The sequence below is a fragment of the Tiliqua scincoides genome, chromosome 2, assembly GCF_035046505.1.
Source record: "Tiliqua scincoides isolate rTilSci1 chromosome 2, rTilSci1.hap2, whole genome shotgun sequence".
Taxonomy (NCBI): Eukaryota; Metazoa; Chordata; class Lepidosauria; order Squamata; family Scincidae; genus Tiliqua; species Tiliqua scincoides.
The window spans coordinates 56,661,188-56,676,416 of record NC_089822.1 but is presented as its reverse complement, the minus strand read 5'-3'; positions in this window follow the sequence as shown (position 1 = coordinate 56,676,416).

Sequence of the window (15,229 nt, the reverse complement as noted above, 5' to 3'; positions counted from 1 at the left end):
TGGATTTAATCCATAAATTCTTCCTCTTCTTGAGACAGCTTGCTCCCTGAACGCTTCCTCTTTTTTCTTCCTTAAGATTCTTAATTGTTATAGTGACAATTGCTTCTTCCGTCTCCTGTCTCATTTCAAAATACTCCACTTCTTTAATTTCACCCGACAATTGATCCATTCTTTTGATCCCTGCTGGTTCCTGCATGTAAAGTGTCTCATTGAGACAGGAGACGGAAGAAGCAATTGTCACTATAACAATGGGAGTGTTCTATAAAGAAACCTTCCCATAATCTTGATCAGGGATCTGGGCAAAGCCTCCTGCCACTAACCAAACCTTTATAAATTGGTTTTCCATTGGCTCCTTCCTCTTTTAACCTTATACAGCCATCTGTACAGTCTTATCACTCACTCCCTGAGCGATACTCTGGTATATACCCCCAAGTCTTGCATGCTTTGTAGCTCTTGCTGCATCACTACCGTGACTCAGCATTTTACCTTGAGGTCACATGACTTCACCTTATACACAGGTTGTTGGCATGCTTCAGTCTCGAAAGACTATGGTATCGTACTCTGAATGGTGGTTCTGGAAAAGCGTCTAGTGTGGTTCAAAAGGCCGATTCGAGAGTGACAATCCCTTCCAAACTGAGAGCAACTGTAGTCTGTCCCTGGTCTGTCTCCCTGGCTATGGGCCTTCCTTCTTTGCCTCTTTGCCTTAGTCTGATGGCCAAGTGTCTCTTCAAACTGGGAGAGGCCATGCTTCACAGCCTGCCTTCAAGCGGGATGCTCAGAGGCCAAGGTTTCCCATCTGCTGTGGTCCAATCCTAAGGCCTTCAGATCCCTCTTTCAGATATCCTTGTATCGCAGCTGTGGTCTACCTGTAGGGCACTTTCCCTGCACGAGTTCTCCATAGAGGAGATCCTTTGGGATCCGGCCATCATCCATTCTCACGACATAACCAAGCCAACTCAGGCGTTTCTGTTTCAGCAGTGCATACATGCTAGGGATTCCAGCTTGTTCCAGGACTGTGTTGTTTGGAACTTTGTCCTGCCAGGTGATACCAAAGATGCGTCGGAGGCAGCGCATGTGGAAAGTGTTCAGCTTCCTCTCCTGTCGTGTGCGAAGAGTCCAGGACTCACTGCAGTACAGAAGTGTACTCAAGACGCAAGCTCTGTAGACCTGGATCTTGGTATCTTCTGTCAGCTTCTTGTTGGACCATACTCTTTGTAGGTCTGGAAAATGTGGTAGCTGCTTTATTGATGTGTTTGTTTAGCTTAGTATCGAGAAAAAGAGTGATAGTTGAGCCAAGGTATACAAAGTCATGGACAACCTCCAGTTCATGTGCAGAGATTGCAATGCAGGAAGGTGAGTCCACATCCTGAACCATGACCTGTTTTCTTCAGGTTGATTGTCAGCCCAAAGTCTTGGCAAGCCCCCCACTAAAACGATTCATGAGCTGCTGCAGGTCTTTGGCTGAGTGGCTGGTGACAGCTGCATCGTTGGCAAAGAGAAAGTCATGCAGACATTTCAGCTGGACTTTGGACTTTGCTCTCAGTCTGGAGAGGTTGAAGAGCTTTCCATCTGATCTGGTCTGAAGATAGATGTCTTCTGTTGCAGTTCCAAAGGCGTGCTTCAGCCTATGAAGGCTACAAAGAGTGGATCTTGTTCCCTGCATTTCTCCTGCAGCTGCCTAAGGGAGAATATCATATCAGTGGTGGACCTGTTGGCTCGGAATCCACACTGTGATACTGGGTAGACACTCTCTGCAAGTACCTGGAGCCTCTTCGGTGCAACTTGGGCAAACAGCTTCCCTACAATACTAAGGAGAGAGATGCCACGGTAGTTATTGCAGTCACCCTTGTTGCCTTTGTTCTTGTACAGTGTGATGTTTGCATCCCTCTTGTCCTGTGGTACTCCACCTTCTCTCCGGCAGAGACAGAGGATTTCATGCAGCTCAGTGACGATGATCCCTTTGCAGCACTTTAGGACTTCAGCAGGGATGCTGTCTTTCCCAGGTGCCTTGCCAGAGGCAAGGGAGTCCAGGGCCACGTTAAGTTCTGCTAGGGTTGGTTCACTGTCAAGCTCCTCCAATACAGGCAGGCACTCAATGTTGTTCAGTGCTTCTTCAATTACTACATTTTTTCTGGAATACAGCTCAGAGTAGTGCCGCACCCAGTGATTTATCTGCTGCACCCGATCCTGGATGACCTTGCCTGTGGCAGAGGGGCAGTTTTCTTCTGTGTTGGACCTAGGGCCTGCTTGATACCATCATATATCCCCTTGATGTTACCCGTGTCAGCTGCTATCTGTATCTGGGAACAGAGCTGGAGCCAGTAGTCGTTAGCACATCTCCTGGCAATCTGCTGGACTTTGCTGTGAGCAGCTCAGAGGACCTGCAGGTTGCACTCACTGGGACAGTCTTTGTATGCTGCTTGAGCTCTCCTCTTTTCCTCAGTGACTGGTGTCAACTCCTCAGAGTGGGCTTCAAACCAGTTTACTGTTTTGTTAGTCTTCTTGCCAAATATGGACAAGGCAGTGATGTAAACAGCACTCTTGAAATGTTCCCATCTGTTGGATGCATTTGTGTCGGCTGGGCCTGGAAAAGATTCTTCAAGCGCTCATGCAAATTCCTCCACTTCTCCCTGATCGTGGTTCTTGCTGGTGTCAATGTGAGGTCTTCCTTTTTCATATGATACAATCTCTTTGCAGTTTCATTCTGCTGCACACCAGGGAGTGGTGAGTGTCACAGTCAGCACCCTGATAACTGCGTGTGATCTTGATGCTGGGAAGGCTGGAGCGTCTGGTGAGAATCAGGTTGAGCTGTGCCAGTGCTTCAATCTTGAGTGTCTCCAGGAGACTCTGTGTTGGAGCTTCATGGGACAGGCTGCACAACCCTCCTCCTTGAGGGCCGTGTAGTCTGTTTATTGCCCCTAGAGGTAATTAAATGGCCATAACCCTCTTAGCCACTTAACACCTCTCAGGCTTCTCCAGTTTCAGTTGCCAACTGCTCTTTTACCATAAGAGCTTCCAGTCCTGGTAGCCAGGCCAATTTGGTAAACCCCTTTTAGCCTTGCTCCAGCCTGAGCCACCCTGTCTCGACTTGAACCCAGGAGCAGGTTTCTGTTACTGGGGTCTCCAGTTCACATAGCAACCAATCTGGATTAGCTCCCACAACCGAGTCCCTTTATTCCATCAGTCTCAATAATCCAGTCAGTTGTAATAGATAGGATTTATTGAATAAAGATTTAAAGAATAGTCATACAGACAGGCACTGCTTCAGTCATAGATTTCAGAATTTAGGGTAGAGCATATCAATACAATACAATACTCAGCCACAAGAAAACAATAAAGAGCTAACTCCTAACTCTACCTCTATCATTCACCAAAGTCTTATACTTTCCAAGTTCCAGTGTAACCCATCGTTGCTGCAGTCAAGGCGGGTCCATCTTGTCAGAATGGTCGAAGCTCAGGCCCCCTTGGCTAGAGACAAAGCTGTAACAAAGGAAAACTACTTCCTTCCACCTTTATAGGTCTCCTGACCCATCAACCAATTAGAACTCGGATCCAGCTGAACATTCTAGGTGTGAACGCACCACAAGTCTTCTCTCTCATGGTGGACTCCCCCCGCCCAACCTGAAAAGTTCACAGCTGTACCTTGTTAATTAAGTCGGCCTTGGAGCCAATTTAGTAGCTTGGTACCTTATCTGAGAGTCCTGTGAAGCGGCCGCCTCCACAGTTCTCCCAGATCTGGTATGCACTAATGAGAAGTTAGTTGCAGCTGGGTCTTGTAGCTCAGGCCTAACAACATGGCTACAAGCAGAGGCTTTCCTTATTCTGATGTTACCTGATCACCCAAGGTTCACTTTTCTGTCACACTTCGTATTGAAGAATGTGTTGCTGATGCAGAGACCGTGATGACAGCAAAGCTCTAGCAGGTGTTGGGCGTTTTTGTTCATCTTCCCAGTGCTGAACAGACTTAAGCAAGTAGGCCATGAACTGTGATCAGCACCAATGCTAGTATTGAAATAGCCAAGGATGAACAATGGCTCTTTCTCAGGAATTTTCTTGATAGTGGTGGCCAGGTCATTTTGAATTTATCTTTAGCTTCTGCTGGAGATGACCGAGTCAGTGCATATGCACTGATGAGAGTGACCAGTCCTGCTGATGAGTGGAGCTGCAGGGACAAAATTCTTTCACTTCCCACAGTAAGTGGGATGATTAATCCTAGCAGTGTATTTCTGACTGCAAAGTCAATGCCATGTTCCTTGGTCTCGTTTAGTGGTTTTCCCTGCCAGAAAAATGAGAAATTTCTCCCTTGACAGATCCTGAATCTGGCAACCTTGTCTCTTGAAGGGCGATGATGTCCATCTGCAGTCTGCTCAGTTCTATGTTAATGACAGCTGTTTTGCATGGATCGTCTATTTCTTGCAGATTGTCAGAAAAACCAGACAGAAGCTTATTGTGGGTATTAGTGTTACTGCATGATGTTCTGTATTTGTTGTTTCAGGCACCATATAATAATAAAATAAGGAGTTAAATTTCCTTTGCATTTTTACTTTTTCCTCTTTGGCCAGTTTCAATGTTTCCTGCAGTATTGATTTCGAAGTCTCACTATTTCTTAAGTCTTCTAGTGAACTTTTTGTAGCTTGAATTAAGTTATAGTCCTGCTCCAAGGAATTGTCATGACTTTGGAGTCCTTTATCTACTTGAGAAAGAATTTTAAAAATAGTTTTCATACCAGTAGACAAGATCTTGCCTCTGCCCTACAATATGGACACCAGTGCTAAGAGCCACATCTTCTCTAACAAATTTTTTTCATTATTTATTGATATTTATTGAATTTCAGTTCAAGAGTTTCTGATATATGATTGTACTCTTCAAAAATTGTCCTACACACAAAGATGTCCTGACCATCTCTGTTCCAACAGACGAGAAAGAGCCTTACCTTCATACTCCTCAGCTGCTATCCCACTGGACAAAATGTTGTATAATTCCACACATTGTCCAAAAAATTTCTTCACCATTGGCATAACCTAAACTGCAATAACTACAACTAAATGCAGCCTGTGGTTAAAACAGTGGACATAAGGAATTTCTTCAGGTTTTTTTTAAATTAATGCCTGGACACCACCTTTATTGCCACTCATAACCGATACTCCTTCATAACATTGGCTCAACGTATTGTTCGGTTTTAAAGCATACCTTTGTGACGTATTCAAAGTTGTGTTTGTAAATGTCTCAGCATCCAAAGCAGCTGTGGATAGCTATGGATAGCATGGATTCGTAAATTTCACCATCTTTTATCAAAACTAGTAACAATTGCTATATTTTCTCTTTGATTTTTGTCTTCAGTTCCATCCTTCTAGACCGTAAAAAATGGGACATCTGCATTCTTTATGTCATTGGAAACTTCCTCTTGAATGAGATCAGTCATTACTCTATTTCATTTTGAATTTCTGGGGATTAGTAAGTGGCATTCTTTGGAATCATCATCTTTGAGGGTATATTTGAAAAGATTTTTAAATAAACGTTCCTCAACATGTTCTTCAATGTACATTCCCCTCATTGGAAGTTCATTATCTACAAGGAACTGCATGATTTCAACCATGCTTGCAATGTAATCCTGTTAATTAGAGTTGAAATAGATGTACAAATCTCCCTGTACTCCAGTGTGATCTCCATGTCCGTCTTAGTCCTCCAAGTGGGATGTGCCCAAGCGGTGCCCCTCAAGGGTGGGAGCTACTGTGTACCTATACTGCCGTGCTCTGGAGGATGCACCTGGCAAAGGCTGCATCCCAGAGGTGAAGGCATCTATTTTGTAATGCTTGATAAATGTGTTGGGTGAACTCCAGGTGGCTGCCCTGCACACAGCCTCCAGGGAGGGGTGAGCCCTGAACGCTACTGAGGTGGCAGCTCCCCTGAGGGAATGAGCCATTATGCCCCTAGGACAGTGATGGCAAACCTTTTAGAGACTGAGTGCCCAAACTGCAACTCAAAACCCACTTATTTATCGCAAAGTGCCAACACGGCAATTTAACCTGAATACTGAGGTTTTAGTTTAGAAAAAACAACTCATACATTAACATCTTTTACCTACTATTACTTGTAACCCGTAATGAACATTTCCTCTAGAACAGGGGTGCAAAGTTTTTGGCAGGAGGGCCACATCATCTCTTTGACATTGTGTTGGGGGCCAGGGGGAAAAAAGAATTAATTTACATTTAAAATTTGAATAAATTTACATAAGTTTACATAAATGAATATATTAAAGATGAATGTATATGAATGAATGAAGGTCTTGCAATAGCACAAGACCTATAAAAGGCTTTGCACAAAGCAAAGCTGGCCTTTCCTTTGCTGCCACTACTGCATCACAGACGTGAAACAGCAAGCAGTGGAGAGAGCCCTCATCCCACAGCTCATGAACAGTCAAACAGTCGCCCTCACACCGAGAGCGGTTGTGTCAGGCCAGTGCGGGCACCAACAAATCTCCGGAGGGCCAGAGGCTCATTGGAGACTGGGGGCTCCCTGAGGGCCGCATTGAGAGTCCTGGAGGGCCGCAAGTGGCCCCAGGGCTGGGGTTTGGGCACCCCTGCTCTAGATATTTGTCCAATCTCTTCTTAAAGGCATCTAGGCAAGTTGTCATCACTGCTTCCTGTGGCAAAGAGTTCTGCAAACTAATTACATGCTGGGTAAAGAAATATTGGCAGGGACGGGGTGGCTGCAAGACCTTGCCACTGCTCATTTTCGTAAACAAGAAAAAAAAATTTTTTTAAAGCCCCACCCACAGAAGTGGGCTCTAAGGCTGCAATCCCAGGCACTCCTTCCTGGGAGTAAGCCTCATCGACTCTAATGGGACTTACTTCTGAGTAGACATGCACAGGAGCAGACTCCAAGGCTCCAATCCCAGGCACTCTTTCCTGGGAGTAAGCCTCATCCACTGTAATGGGGCTTACCTCTGAGTAGACACGCAGGACTTGTCCCTGCCTGTGCTATGGAGGTAAAGCCTCTCCTGGCACTGAGTGGGGAGCTGCTCACGGAAAGGCGGGCTGCAAAGGCTCGAAATGACTGAGGAGGAGGGCGGCTCAGGATTGGCTGGTGGTCAGCCAGTGAAGGGCCCTGAGCCATTCCAACAGAAAAAGCCAGGAGCCTGCTAAATGCCAATTGGCTGAGCCTGCTGGAGAGTTGGGAAAGGGAAAAACAGGAACCTTAAGCCTGCAGAGCAGGCAAAATTGAAAAGGGAAACAAACGTGGGGCAGGTGGGGGCGGCAACAGAGTGAAGGGAGAGGAGAACAGTGAGCTCAGAAGGTGGAGGGAAGCAGCCTTCTCTCCCAACACATGGAGGCTTGGAAAAAACTTCTGTTTTATTTAAAGTGACACACAGGCTCAGCGCCCTCTCCAGGCTGCCTGGCTCAGCGCTGCGTGCCCACAGAGACGGCTCTGAGTGCCCGCTCTGGCATGCGTGCCATAGGTTCGCCACCACTGCCCTAGGAGGTTACTTGCCTGAGGCCCTGTAGGCCTCAGCTATAGCATCCCTGACCCATCTGGAGATGGTGGAGGGAGACACCTTCCTGCCCTGGTTGCTGGGCCGGTAAGAGATTAACAGAGCCTCAGATCACCGGTGGGCAGAGGTCCTGGAGAGGTAAAGGCTCACGCTGAAGCACGCTGTGTGCCAGTCTCGCTCCCTGGGATGAGAGGGATTGGGGCAGAAGGTGGGCAGCACCACCTCTTGTGACCAGTGAAAGAGGGAGTTCGCCTTGGGTAGGAAGGTGGGGTCCGTGCGGAGGACTATCCTGTCCTCCTGGATTAGACATAGCTCCCTGGCTACAGAGAGGGCTACCAGCTCAGACACCCTTCTGGCGATGTCACGCCCACCAGGAAGGCCTTCTTTTGTGAGAGGAGCTTTAGTGAGCATGTCGCCATCGGCTCAAAGGGAGGCCTCATCAAGACCCGCAGGACCAGGGTCAAGTCCCACATGGGGGCTCTGGTCACGGGAGGTGGATTGATGAGGCTCACCTCTTTAAGGAATTTTCTGATGTGCGGGTGGGACACCAGGACCCTGGCCTTGGGGGAGCCCAGGATGGAGGTGATAGTGGAGACCTGCCTCTTACGGGTGGCTATGCTGAGACCCTTGTCGAGGCCGGCCTGGAGGAAGCTCAGGAAGTCCTTGACTTGGATCTTTTCCGGGTTAAGCTTCCTGGGGTGGCACCATTCTGCTAAGACCCTCCAGGTTCCATTGTAGACCCAGTTGGTGGATCCTCTCCCGTTGGAGAGGAGGGTAGCCTGGGCGGCGGGGGAGTAGCCTGACTTGGTTAGTCTCTTCTGCTCAATCTCCAGGCAGCTAGGTGGAGCATGGCTAGCTGGGGGCGCAGAATTGGGCCCTGTCACAGGAGGTCCGAGTGCTGGGGAAGGGGAATTGGTGGGAAGATGGCCAGCTCCTGCAGGTCCAAGTACCAGGGCCAGTGGGGCCAGTCTGGGGCTATGAGAAGGACCTTGGCCTGTTCCAGCCTGACCTTCACGAGGACCCTCTGCAGGAGCTTTGTGGGGGGAAAGGCATACATTACCCCTCGGGGCCACCATTGGTGGAATGTATTTATCCCCTCTGCGTTTGGAAAGTGTCCTCGGGAGAACCTCGGCAGCTGGTGGTTGTGGCTGCTGGCAAACAGGTCTATGGTCAGCAGTCCGAACCGGCAGTTGATCCAAGTGAAGCCCTGCGGGTGGAGCTTCCACTCTGATTGGTCGAGGTCCTGGCAGCTCAGCCAGTCCGCTGCTGTGTTGTCTAGTCTGGCGATGTGCTCGGCTCTGATGGACCTGAGGTTCTTTTCCACCCATAGCATCAGTCTGCGCACCTCCATCTGCTGACCTGGTGCCCCCTTGCCAGTTTACGTAAGACCTTGCTGCGATGTTGTTGGTGTACATGAGGACATCCTGGTTCTTGAGTCAAGGGAATGCCAGCAGGGCCAGTTGGCTGGTCCTCAGCTCGAGCAGATTGATGGGGCCCGTCCTCTCACGGGGGGACCAGTGGCCTTGGGCTACCTCCTCGGGGGGTGTGCCCCCCAGCCCTGGAGACTCACATAGGTGAACAGGACGGCTTTGTGGTGTATCTGGATGGGCGAGCCCTGGTTCAGTCTGTGTGGACGCATCCACTATCGGAGGTCCGCAATAGTGAGGTGGTCCAGTCTGACACGCTTGCTCCTTTGAATGGTGACTAAGTCCTGGAATGGCAGGAGGTGCTGGAGGGACCTTGCTCTGGCCCAGGGTAGCAGGAGGTGCTAGAGGGATGTTGAACCAGGGGATGATGTCTTGGCAGGAGGTCAGCATGCCCAGGAGATGGGCCAACATCAGTACGTCTGGTCTGGGGGAATGGAGGATGGTACTGATCGGGTCCGCTGTCTTGGCCTGCCAATCCGGGGACAGGAAAACCTTGAACTGGGAGGTGTCAATGATTGCTCCCAGATGTTCTATGTCTGTGAGGGCGTCAGGTGACTCTTTTCCATGTTGATGAGGAACCCGTGGTGCCTGAGGCTTTGGATGGTCTGGCGCAGGTGCAGTGAGCCAGACTCTGGCATTGTTGACCTCAGGAGGATGTTGTCCAGGTACAGAAAGGCAGCCACGCCCCTTGTGCGCAAGTGCACGATTAGCACAACGAGGATCTTTGTGAAAACCTTTGGTGCCAAAGATAGCCCAAAAAGAAGGGCCCCGTACTGATGGTGCTGGTTCTGATAGCAGAACTTGAGGTAGCAGTGGTGGGCGGGCAAAATGGGCATGTGTAGGTACACCTCCTGGAAGTCTGAGGTCATGTAGCTGTGCCTTCTGATGGGCATCAGGATGGAGCATAGGGTCTCCATCTTGAATTTCTAATGCCGCATCACCTGTTGAGCCACTTAAGGTCGAGGATGGCTCTGGTGCCGCTAGCTCTCTTGGGCACTGTGAAGAGGTGGGAGTACACCCTGGATCCCCACTGATCCCTTGGAACCGGTTCAATGGCCCCAACCTGTTGGATTGCCTCAAGTGTCTTGCTGTGCTTTAGGGGGCATTTGGGTCTGGGGACCTGCAGGAACCGGTTGTGGGGGGTTGCGTGTAGCTCCAGGGAGTAGCTCAGGTGGATGGTGTCTCGCACCCACTCGTTGGTGGTCACCTCATCCCATCTGTCCGTAAATCATTGCAGCCTTCCTCCAATGGCGTGGGACGAGGATGGCTGATCGTCATTGTGACTTTGAGCCCTTTGTGCCGAAGCGCTGGGGCTGTTGGCCTCTGGGCTTGTGAGCGGGTCTTCTTGGGTGCCAGACGGGTCTCTGTCCTCTGAAGGAGGCTGAAGAGGAGGAGGGACTGGGCTGGGAGCTTCTTGGAACCATACCCTCGCTGGCTCACAGAGAGGGAGCAAGCAGACCTGCTAACATTGAGCCAGTGAGACAGTACAGGTCTGGGCATGGGAGCTCTCCACACAGAGGAGACCACATGCCCTGTGAGACCCTGCCTCCTGGCAGTGCGGGGGCTAATGCACTCTGAGGAATGCTCCCTCCACCTTGAGAGTTAGAATTGTTGTGGATACTTGTTTGAATCAATCAGTAAAGGCTGGGATATTCAGTTGCGTGTTGAAGCCATCTGCTGAAATGACAGTTTTCCTAACAAACAGCCCAATCCTAATTGGGCTGTCAGGCAGAGGGGTGTTTGACAGTGAGTCTTCCAAGGTTGTAAAATGGCCGCTGATGGTGCACGCAGCACTCCATCAGGGGCCATTGTGCAAGCAGTGCCGCAAGAGGCAGCAGCACAACAACTTCGCTGTCACCCCCTTTGCACCTACCATTCTCGATACGTGAGCGGTGGGGGCGTGAAACATGTTTTACAAAAGTGTAGAACAGAATAGTAGAATTCTAACCCCCAGTCTTTCAAGCAGAGTTAGAAGCACATATTCCCAAACAAATCATGTTAGCAAAGTATTCCAAATGCTTTCATAATCAGAAAAAAGTGGTAGCGCTACAAACGCTACTTTAGTGACATAAATAAGGCAGCTAGTAAGATGGGGTTAGTAAGAACCAGGAGAACTTGTGGTAGATTGTGACCATTGTCTAAGAGTGCAGCCTTCTGTGTGGGAGCATATGTGGCACTTTTGTGTAGGAGCATATGTGTAAGTAAGATGAAATTGCACAGAAAGGATTTGTTTGCTCCTACCACTTCAATAGCTACTCCATTTGTTCTGTAGGAACTTGTGTGAATTTCTTATAAATAACGGTGTTATTTATTTTACTCAGAAGGAAGCCCATTGTGTTTGGTAAGACTTAGACTGTAATAATCTCTTACTCACTGGAAACAAACACCTCTACATTATTAGATATATGGCCTCAATCTGTTATCACTCTATGTCCCATAGTTCCATATGTTGTAAACAAATCTATAGTTTGATTGATCTTGTTTTTTTTCTAATACAGGCAGCTCTCAATTTATTTGGGGTTTACATTCTCAGAAAATAGTGTGCATGTCAAAAACGCTTAAATGAAAACAGCTTTTCCTGTAGGAAACAATGGGATTGCTATGCGTTAGGTGAGTGGTACCTGTGAAGGCTTTCCCCTGCCTTAAGGGCTTCTGCACTCCTGTGGGGCAGGCTATCCCCCTTCAACCTCAATAACCCACCCTCAGTGCAGGTACCAAATGCTTGGGTCCTTCATGAACAAACCCCTGCCAGCATGAAATGCACACACATGCATTCAACATAGAAAGTTTATGGAAGAAACAAGATTACAAATTGCTCAGGTGACCGGTGTTCATCCTGGCTAGGCCAGGGGAGAGATGGAAAGGCACCTGGGTACAGTATACATTCAGCACAAAATAATAAACTATCTTGGTCTACACTACAGTGATGCCTCGCAAGACGAAATTAATTCGTTCCGCGAGTCATTTCGTATTGCAAAAATTTCGTCTTGCGAAGCGCGATTTAAAACAACCCCCCCCCCAAAAAAAAGCAAAAAAATTCGTCTTGCGAAGCATGGCCATAGAAAAATTCGTCTTGCAAGTCACCCAAAAAATCACAAAACGCTTTCGTCTTGCGAGTTTTTCGTTGCGCGAGGCATTCATCTTGCGAGGCATCACTGTACTTCGAATGCTAAGTCTAACGTACCAAACACAGTTTACTTTGGCAGATGGATACTCATTCCAACAGCACTCGTGCGGCAGATGCCAGACTCAAGAGCAAGAGATGGATTTGCCTTGCGCATAGTTATAGGAAATTTTCTAAGTCCCAGGAGGTGTCCCGGACCAATCACCCAATTAGAAATATACTGAGTCACCTCACCCCAAGTTGTCATCCAATCACATTTCATGTCATGTCCACCTCATCTGTTAGTTACCAGGCTGATGTTTCACACCTGTGTTACATTCGTCATCTGGCATTATCTCTCTTTCAAGGTCTCTACTGGCACCTCTATCTGCTAGGCCTCTCAGCATTTGAAAGCAAATTAGCCCTCTTGTTTATTGCTCTGCCTGCTTGACCATTTGGTCTCTACAATTCATCCTAAATGTCCCTTTGTTTTTAAGTGGGCTATCTTGCAGGGATGCCATTCATCACTGGCTCTTGGGATTACCAGAACTGAGTTCTCCACTTTGTTGTTGTTAGGCCAAGTCACTATAGTTACTGTTCTGTTGGGCCATGGCATTGTGCTATTTTATTAATAAACCATGCTTTAATTATTATAATATATTCCTATAACCCAATTTCACCCTGACAGTGCCCAAATTATTTAGCACCTGGACCCACTTTTTAATATGACATCCTATACGGACCTACCTAGCCTCATGAGACTAAAAAAGTTTCCCTTTACCAGCCACTCAAGTCTCTGTTTTTTTCTTTTATACCATGGTAGGGAGGACCACCTTCTGGAGCATTTGTTAAGCTCCATATTCATTGGATTGGAACCATTCTGCTGGCCTTGTGTTCTCCTTCGCCTGGTCTTTGATAAGATCCGAGGCACATCCACGTACTTGTGAGTAAACGTGCACGTCTGGCTCAGTTTTACTTTCAACTTTTCAATAACTTTTTCTTTGTTAGCTCTCAGCTTGTTCATTTTGCATCCCACAAAAGATAGGATCGTAACCCACTGGTGGGTCCTGACCCACAGTTTGAGGACTGCTGGTTTGGGGGAAATGTCACTGACCTCTCATGTTGATTGTGTTTATGAAGGGAGGTGGAACAGCGATGTTTGTGGCTTGGTAGAGATCTGCATGTGTGGGGTGAACTTAGGGGGAGAGGGAGGCAGCTTGCATTAAACCCACTTGGAAAAAACAAATATATAGCAGGGGAAGTGAATTGCCCAAAGTCTTCTGGGCCTGGAGATCCAGCGCATGCTCCCTTTCCAAAAGTTTTGTTTGTTTTTTTTACATGTGGAAGGGAATTTGGCTGGACTCTTTTGACCCACCTCCCACAACAAAAGGGAGGGAGCGAAAGAAGCACAAGAAAGCCAGCAAAAAGGCATAATTCAGTTTCATTTGAAAGGTATTTGTCTTGCTGCTGAACGTCTGGAAACATGAAAATCTTAACTGCACTATTTCAAAAACAAACCTGTGCAAATCATCCTTCCATTTTTAATTTGTAAATTGTGCTATTTTAAAAATGTGGAAATTATGCCCAGGAAAATTGAGAACTAGTGGTGTATTGGTATGACTTAAGAAAGTAAGTCCAGTTGAGTTAAATGGGATTTATTCCCACGTAAGTGTGTACAGAATTGCAGCCTTCAATACTTTGTGTTCTCATACAATTACTGGCAGAGCCAGACTCCACTGCCCCCCCTTACCTGACTCCTCCTCCTTTGTGGACTCTTGAATCGCAGCAGGAAACATGAAGCACAGCAAGTTTGCTCCCAGTATACTCTACTGTTCTTCCTTTATTTTTATTTTTCATGTTTTTATACATCCTTTCCTCCAAGGAGCTCAGGGTGTTGTACATGGTTCCTTCCCTCTTTTTCTCCTCACAACAACACTGTGAGGTAGTTTAGGCTAAGAGACAGTGACTGGCTCTAGGTCACCCAGGAAGCTTCATGGTTCATTGGGGACGAGCCCAAATCTTCCAACACCCAAACCACTATACCATCCTGGCTCTCTTCCTATTTTCAAAGGGCCCAAGTGGAGGAAGTCGTGATTTTTGCTTCTTCCCCCACTTTTAGAGGAGGAGGAAGGTGAGGTGTTCAGATAGCTGTGCTTCAAGGATTGGAATGTGAAAACGGGTGAAAACCAAAGTAACTGCTGATCAGAGATAAGGACCATTTACACAGCCACAGAAGACACCAGAGAGGGCTGTGAGCCACCAGGAGCCTGCAAGAGGCCAGCTCTGCCCCGCAGGCAAAAAAAATCCTTGGTAGTGACAATTGCTGCAGTGCCCTCACTGTAATTGGAGCAGAGTCACTCTTCTTAAGGGAGAATGCCCTGCTTCCAGTTCCTGTGATGGGTCACAACCCAGCACTTTGGGACCCGCAGCTCTATATCATGGATCAGCTTGTGGGCCTGTGAGGAAATTTGTATCCTTCTATAGGCGTGAAGAAGCTGTTTAAAATGGAATGTTAGCTGTACAGTAAAAAGTTGTTTTTGTTTTGAAGTTTGATAAAAGCTCTCTGGGAGGAATTCTTGGGGCAAACAAAAAGTACAAGATATGCTTTTGCCAAGTAAAAACACAAAGGTTAGCAATGTACTAAACTCTTTTCCCCAAATACAGAATGAGTGATGTTAGCAGCTAACACCTGAGGCCCTTAGCTCTTGACTCCCACTTCAAACATCAGAAGCAAGCTTCATCAACATCAGAGAAAAATGCTAAAAAAATAAATAAAACAGAACTTCGGAAAATGAAACATAAAGCTTTAGATTGTCTGTATTAAAGGAACAGAAATCAAGTCACTGCGGGCAATCTCTGCTTCATCTGTTACCAGAAGACAGGCCAGCACATTTGGAGAACACGCTCTCCTCAGCCTTTCTGGTCTTATTGAGTTAACAGTAGCTTAGTGCAGGGGGGGGGAGGGCTGGCTGTGCCACAAATGGGTTTCAGCTGCCATTCTTTGTTTCATATGTGGTGCCTTTTTTTTTGCTGAAGAAAACACCATCTTGTGACAGAAAATTCCATATGTTAATTATATGTTAAGTGAAGAAGTACTTCCTTATGTCCGTTTAGAATCTCCTGCTGATCAGTTTTGTTGGAAGAGCCTTGTAGTTTCTGCACACCTTCCTTGTGTTGACTCATGCTGCCTTATAAGTTTGAGCCTTT